The 7,682-nt window shown below is 32.1% G+C and overlaps 1 long non-coding RNA gene across 1 annotated transcript; it reads right to left on the minus strand.

Moving 5' to 3' along the window:
• Positions 1-3,772: 3,772 nt before the first annotated feature.
• Positions 3,773-6,431, minus strand: LOC130444221 (uncharacterized). The gene is made up of 3 exons (XR_008909929.1): positions 6,308-6,431; positions 4,466-4,709; positions 3,773-4,209 (listed from the first exon to the last, which is right to left on the minus strand). It is a non-coding gene; the product is annotated as an uncharacterized LOC130444221 (long non-coding RNA).
• Between the last annotated feature and the right edge of the window lie 1,251 nt (positions 6,432-7,682).

Genomic DNA, 7,682 nt, shown 5'->3' on the forward strand with positions numbered 1-7,682 from the left:
GTAATAAATGTATGACTTTGGCACACACAGTGTTATTACTGATATTTTACAAATCTAGCAGTTAAATCCAAAATATTTATAAGTTATTTTAAAAGTTGAAAAAAAAAATACAATGTTGATTAGAGAAATACATTACGTTTCAAATAATGTGCCACTCTACCACACATGTTATTGCGGAGCTGAAGGGTTTTCATTACTCTGTATGAACAGGAATTCGTTACCAATTCTAATTAACTTTGAAGGTTTTTTTTTCAAACAAAAGAAATTTTTGGTTTCCTAGAAGAAACATGTGCGATAATTTGATATTTCATTATATTTCTAATCCGATTGCAAGATGATAGGTTGGATCCATGTACCCTATTGAATATAAAGGAATTTCGAGAGCCACCTGAGATCAAGCTGTCATCATAAAAAAAACTTTTTTTGAATAATACTTTTTTCGCGTTATACACTTTATAACTTTCACCTTTTGTGCCATTAACAGGTTTTTTATGTGGCCACTGGGAGCCATTTTTTTTCTTGCCATTATGACACTGATCATGTTAAAGAATCTACAGAAAAAAACTTTTCAATTATTGAGTTGACGATTAATCTGTATGTAGTACTAAATTGTTTTTTAAAAAGATGAAAGAAATTCAATTCATCTTCATTTTTATAATAAACAAAGTTGAGTATATACGGGTGTCCCAGAAATTGCACGCCAGGCTGGCACGGGAGGTAGATCGGCTTTAGATCTATCAAATAAAAGCAACATGACCTCAGTAAAAGTTTTTTAGTTTTCGAGATATTAACACTTTTAGGTTTGTTCAGAAAATCTCTACTTTTTGCCCTATTTTTGTCTGTTATGGGCATAAAAAACCTCTAATTTATAATTCTTTTTTTTCTGGGCTACCACTAATAGTTGGTTGAGACAACCCAGTATTCATTGTAATAAAAAGTAGCACTACATTAACAAAAAAAAAACAACTCAATCTTACCTTTTGTTTCAAAGCGAAAACCTTAACTATAGTTTGGTTAGTGACTGTGAAAAAAAATGTACCAGACTGAGTCAGAAAATGTTCTTAAAAACTAGCCTGCTTAGTGCTCTTTAAAAAATGGTATAATATTCATAACTTTTTTTTACTAAAAATTAAATAATATCAAGTATAGTCATTGAAGTCGTACTACTTTCGCAATACTTCAAATAAAAAATAATACGTAATACAAAGTTAAGCCGACTTTTGTCTTCAACTTACAACTTTTTAGTTACTGTAATCGCTTTTTAGTTTAGCAATGTCTAATAGAGTTATCCATTATCCTTTTATAATTGTTGTTGTAGGCTGGCATCAAAATAATTTGGGTACAGAACATAGGGTTGTATTTTTTTTATTTTCATTAGATTTTACAATTACAACATTCAAATAAATATTTACCATTCAGAATTTACATTGAATAAACTATTATAGCAGATTTTCAAAATTTCGGCCACCTGCTCTTATGCATAACCTGCATCTTCTTAAAAACTGTGTCTTTAAACGTCCTAAACTTAAATTAGTAATTTCGCGAGATGCTTCATTGATTCGTTGCCGCAATTCATCGACCGATCGAATTGGTTTACTGTACACTTTATCTTTTAAACATCCCCAGTAGAAAAAGTCCAGTAGGTTTAGGTCTGGGGAGCGTGGGGGCCACAAAATTGGTCCTAGCCGGCCAATCCATCTTCTTGGGTATGTGTCATCCAGATAAGCTCTAACTGCGCGGGCATAGTGAGCAGGGCACCCATCATTCTGCAGCCACATTCTTCTTCTTGTCTCAAGAGACACATCTTCCAAAAGAATGGGTAGATCATTTTGTAAAAATTCTAAATACATTGCTGCATTAAGGGTAGCAGGGAGTTCGAATGGGCCAATTATTTGCCCATTGAGGATCCCGGTCCATAAATTTATTTTAAATTGGTGCTGCGAACGGTCTTGTCTTACTTCATGCGGATTTTCTAATTGCCAACTGTGAATATTATGTAGATTAAGATACCCATCTCTTTTACAGGCCGACTCGTCGTCGTTCGATTACCCTTAATGAAGTAGATGGGTCCTCCGATACTTGATCTAGTACAACCTCATCGTCTTGAGTACTACGTGGTCTTCCTTGAGAACTTCTTTGGCCAGGGATTCTGCCTTCTCGGCAGGCATTGACAGTGCGAAGAATAATCTCATGGGATGCTCGCCTGCGGTTAGGGTATCTTTCCGAGTACAATCTCGCTGCTAATCTTGCGTTATAACTCACGTTAGCACGTGAAGAAACGCTTCTTGTCTCACCATAAATTAACAACATGTCTGTGTACTCACCAGAGTACACAAGCACAGGTTGTTCATTTGCCATCTTAAAAGCAGTCCAAATCACAAAGTAAATCGAGTCCACTAAGAGCGCTAAGTCGTCGTTATAAAACTGTATCCAATAAACTAATTCCAAACACTAGCAAAACGGAATCCAAGTTAATGCGAAGTTATCGTAAAAATGCAAACCGAAACTTCAAGACGAAGGAATTAAAGAACACGTGTGTAGCACTAAACACAAGGAGCAGTACTAAATTTACCCTGCGCCCCTGCGGTGCAGTGCGCAGGTATTACCTCTGATCCTCTTCGTAACGTCGTTACCGACCGAACAATGAGTGTGAGCGAGATAGTCAATAAATGTTTAAGGTCATTCAGTTTCTCAGTGATATGGAGACAAAAGAAGGCTGCACATTCAATTAAAACTATTATTTTTTAGTTTCATAATTTCGAAGAATTACGACTTCAATGACAAAACGTGGTATTATTCAATTTTTAGTAAAAAAAAACTATAAATGTTGTACCATTTTGGAAGGAGCATTAAGCTAGAGGCTAGACTCAGTCTGGTACATTTTTTTTCACAGTCGCTAACCAAACTTTAGTTAAGGTTTTCGCTTTGAAACAAAAGGTAAGATTGAGTTGTTTTTTTTTTGTTAATGTCGTGCTACTTTTTATTAAAATGAATACTGGGTTGTCTCAACCAACTATTAGTGGTAGCCCAGAAAAAAAAGAATTATAAATTAAAGGTTTTTTATGCCCATAACAGACAAAAATAGGGCAAAAAGTAGAGATTTTCTGAAAAAACCTAAAAGTGTTAATATCTCGAAAACTAAAAAACTTTTACTGAGATCATGTTGCTTTTATTTGATAGATCTAAAGCTGATCTACCTCCCGTGTCAGCCTGGCGTGCAATTTCTGGGACACCCAGTACATATGATTAATCTATAAAATCAAAATAAACAATTAATATTTTGAAACAGTCAATCTTAAGGAAACATGCATATCTGTAAATATTTCCAGAAAATTACTATAAATACTTAAAAACGACATACCACGGAAACCTGTATTGAAAAACTAAATAGAAACTTGAAATATGCATGCAATCCATGCCGAAAGAAACTTGAATACTATAAGTTCTTAGTTTTCATCACTTTTGAATATTCCTTATAGCCCTGATAAGTAAGAGAGCTTTTGTATGTGGCGATGAGTTACCTCAAATAAAAGGTATAGCGAACACTAATTTTCATTGTTTCACTCTCTCTATTTACAAAAAATATGATGATAAAAGTAGTATATGATTACTATTAGTGATTTACCTTTTTCGAACTCCCAAATTTAAATATTAGCTTTACTGCTAAAAATTATTTTTTCAAAAAATTGTTAATTAAAAACAATCCATTCAATCATCTCTCTTCCTCAAAATAGCAATAATGTATGTATGAGGAAAGTAATGAAATATGTCATTTGCTAAAGTTGTTTATTTTTTCAATCAACAATGTAGACATAAGACACACTGGCGAAGTCGTTGTTTCGATTATGAAGTCTTCATGTCACTTTAATTAGTCTGTTTCTAACAGTTCCAGAACGACGTTCTTTTTTAAGACACTTTTCCATTTTAATAAAAAGAAAAAGTAGCAATTACATAAATAGGATTATTGTTCATTGATTACCCTCTTAACCAGATAAACCATTTTTTCTAAGTTGGAGGTGTTTTAGCACTATTTCGGTATGTATCTTTCACTTGTATGTCTGTCTAAATTTGATCTTGTCAAGAAACTTTTGAAACTTTCCCGCTGCGAGGTTGATCTTCATATTGTCAGTCTCACAAAAATTATTTGTGGCAGCGGAAAATTTTTCCCATAGATCCGTTTCTACATATGGATTAAGATGCTCCATTTTTCTAAGAAACAACAACTTGTTCAAAAAATGATGAAATTGTAGGAAGTAAATAGAAAAATAACAGTGTATTAGAGTATTTAAATTAACTAATTCCTAAAAATTGAATTGGTTCAGTGACTAGGTGACTAGGTTATTATATCAATTACAATTTGAAAACATCTAGAAGTAAAAGCTTTTTGATATTAATCTTTCAATACTGTAAGAATATATTGTCCTGGAGAACTTCTAATAATTACTAAAATTATTCAAATACTTACAAAATCATTGGTATCTGGGATTTTAGTACTGTACGTCCTAGGCTCGTAAGCAAGTCCAAAACTGTCTGCTTTGTAGCTGTTTGCTGTCTGCTTTTCTTCTATTCTATAAAATTTTGTCAGTCTAGATGTTGTCATCAAATCTAGTAGACACGTTTTTTTTTTTATTTTTAAAAATACAATTAGGACTTGTTTGTTCCAATATTGGTAACAATTGAGATATTTTTTCCCATCAGTATTGAATAACCTATATAATAAAAATTTTCGTTTTAGAATGTATAAACCTTTGTCAGACAAAGAGCTCCAAGATAATGTGGATAACATTATTTTGAAAAAGAATTAGACCCTTCTCAAGACAGTTATGATAGTGATATAGATAAAAACTATATACAATACGATTATTCTTCAAGTGAAGTTGAAGAAACTGCATTGACACAAATTTTGGAGGATGTTTCTGAAGATGAAGAATTCAATGGCGAAAATGAAAAGGAAAACAATTTCGAATAGTAATTTGGGAGTTGCGTTTCACTGGATTAGAAAAACTGAACATTTTATATCGATAGATAATATTTCACAAGAAAAACATACAAAAAACTTTTCAGAAATGGATGCTGCGTTCAAATTATTTCCTATAAGTTGGTGTGTATGGATTGCCCAATGCACCAATCAATGATTAGAAATTGTGAAGCACATCTAAAAGAAAAATTTAAAGACATCGAGTGCAGAAATAATGATAGTGCTTAGTTGTGTTCTCATAATGAGTTACAATCTTTTACCAGTATATCACATGTATTGGCCCAACAGAAAATTTTTAGGTAATGATGAAATAAAGAGTGCAATATTTAGGAATAGATGTCAGTTTCCTTTATCAAAACTGTAGTTCAATAACCCCAAAAAACCAAAAGTTGCTTCCAAATAGCGTTACATAGAAGGAGTATTATTGTCTGCCGGAAGTGATAGTATGTATCAATCAATTAACGAGACAAACATGAAACAAAAAGTTTCTCTAAAACTAATCAAACCAGGTATAAAACAAGATGTGATTCCAAAACTGGGTATTTATACGATATAAATATTTACTCCGGAAAAGAAAATTCCACACAAAAAGGCAAACTTGGTGAAAGAGTTGTGAAGAAATTTTTCAGATCAATTCGAAATACTAACATAGTTTTATGTTTTAACTGATTATTCACCTCAATCCATCTTTCACATCCACTACCGTCTTTGGAACATGCATAAAGACTAGAAAAAATGTTCCTAAATCTAAAGGTAAACTGTAGAGAGGAGCCAGTGAAATGATGGCATCTAAGAAAGGTATAATATATGTGACACAGTGTCAGTATCGGTACTGTGGAAAGAGAAGCAAAAAATGGCAGTTATAAAGAAATTACTAATCTCGATTCAATTATGTTTTATAATGAATTTATGGAAGGCGTCGATCACTCAGATCAAATGATATCATAGTATGATTCTGATAGACAAAGCTCCAAAAGGTGGTAAAAGGTTTTCTATAAGTTATTTATGACTGTAATATATGATGCATATATAATATACAATGAAACAAGACGTTTAAAATTGCCGTTTATAAACTTTATAGTAGTAGCAGAAAATATAATAGTTATTGGCAAATGCCAGCTAAGCCAGAAAAAAATAATGAAGAGAGCACGTCCCTCAAATGGAACCATATTCATGGATAATGCTGGGATCACCTGCCTATACTGGGAAATTCAAGAAAACTATGTGTACAATGTGCTGGTTTCAAAACAGAAAAAAGAACATAAATAACTTGCCTGTGCATAGTAACGCTAGGCGATGATTGTTTTGCTAAGTATAATTTTTAATTACCTTGTATATATGCAATATAACAGAAATGTTGAACTACAATGATGTTTTTCTTTTATTTGTATTTTGTATTTACTGTGTTACTATCATAAAATAATGTTGGAACACATACGTCCCACTCATCAATACTACAATAAGTAATATAATCATTTATTTAAATATTTGTGTTTTCGGACAAACTAAATTAGCAATTAATATCATGTGTTATGGATATTACATGACATAATGAAATAAAAAAATAGTGTTGAGAGGATTAAAGTGTTAAGTACCGATTTCAAGTTCAACAACTAATCTCGTTGCTTCAATTTAACATTAGGTTTCAAATTTTCAACGGAACGATTATTTTTTTAATCTAAAACCCTGTATCGCTTCAAAAATTAATCAAGATGTAAATATTCCACTAGCAAAACCAACGTCGTACAGAGGTTTATGAAATTTTCTGCTATGAGCGATTAACACCACCTTCCTTAAATTAAAAATCATATTTTAGCGGACTGTATACACATAATTAAATTCAAGTACGAAATTGGATTAACCAGGAAAGAAATGTATCAAGTTTTTACCTCGGGAATTTCACCGCCAGAAAATACAGATATAAACGCTCTAGTAACAATTTAGATCAACCAAACTTCCTTGTCGGGAATTTATTAGATGGTTCAATCTCCCATAGGATTAAACAAGTTTCGAATTAAGTATTTGAAAAAAGTTTTAAATTTGTAAAAAAAGTAAAAAATAAAACGGAGAAAATATTCAAGATGGCTTCATGTTTTGAAATTAAGATTTTAGGAAGAGAAGTTACATATAATATTAGATTTTGGAAATTTTTCTTCGGGGGACCTTACAATTGTTTACAGTTTAAAGTAGCGGTAATAAATTACTTTTTACTGCCTTAGGATCTCTCCTACATGAAAAGTTCACGGAAAGGTGAGAAGTAGACGGATGGATCTTGTAAGGTGCTATTATACTGTTGCTTCATAAATTTCAATAGGTTTTTGGATTATATTTTTCAAATTCAGCTCATGATCATGCACAATCTGGACTGTCATTTTTGGGGGCTTCTTTGTTATAATGATTTGCAGTTTTTAGTGATTCCAATGGAAGATATGAGAGACTGTTACATCATAAGCAAAAATAGATATCCTCTATGTTGTCTAGTGTTTGGTTAATGGTAAAAATTGTGTTGATTGCGTGAATATAGAAGTATATATGACGATAAATCGTTGGAAATAGGAGATATGTTTTTGCCTAAAGTTACTGCTTCACCAAAACAGGTATCAATTTTGGAGATATCATTTTGTAGAATTTCGAGAAATGGTTTTTTAATAAATGATGAATGGAGGTGTCGATTCATAGAAAGATATTTAATCCAAGGAGAAAG

Source organism: Diorhabda sublineata, chromosome 5 (genome assembly GCF_026230105.1).
Source record: "Diorhabda sublineata isolate icDioSubl1.1 chromosome 5, icDioSubl1.1, whole genome shotgun sequence".
Lineage (NCBI taxonomy): Eukaryota > Metazoa > Arthropoda > Insecta > Coleoptera > Chrysomelidae > Diorhabda > Diorhabda sublineata.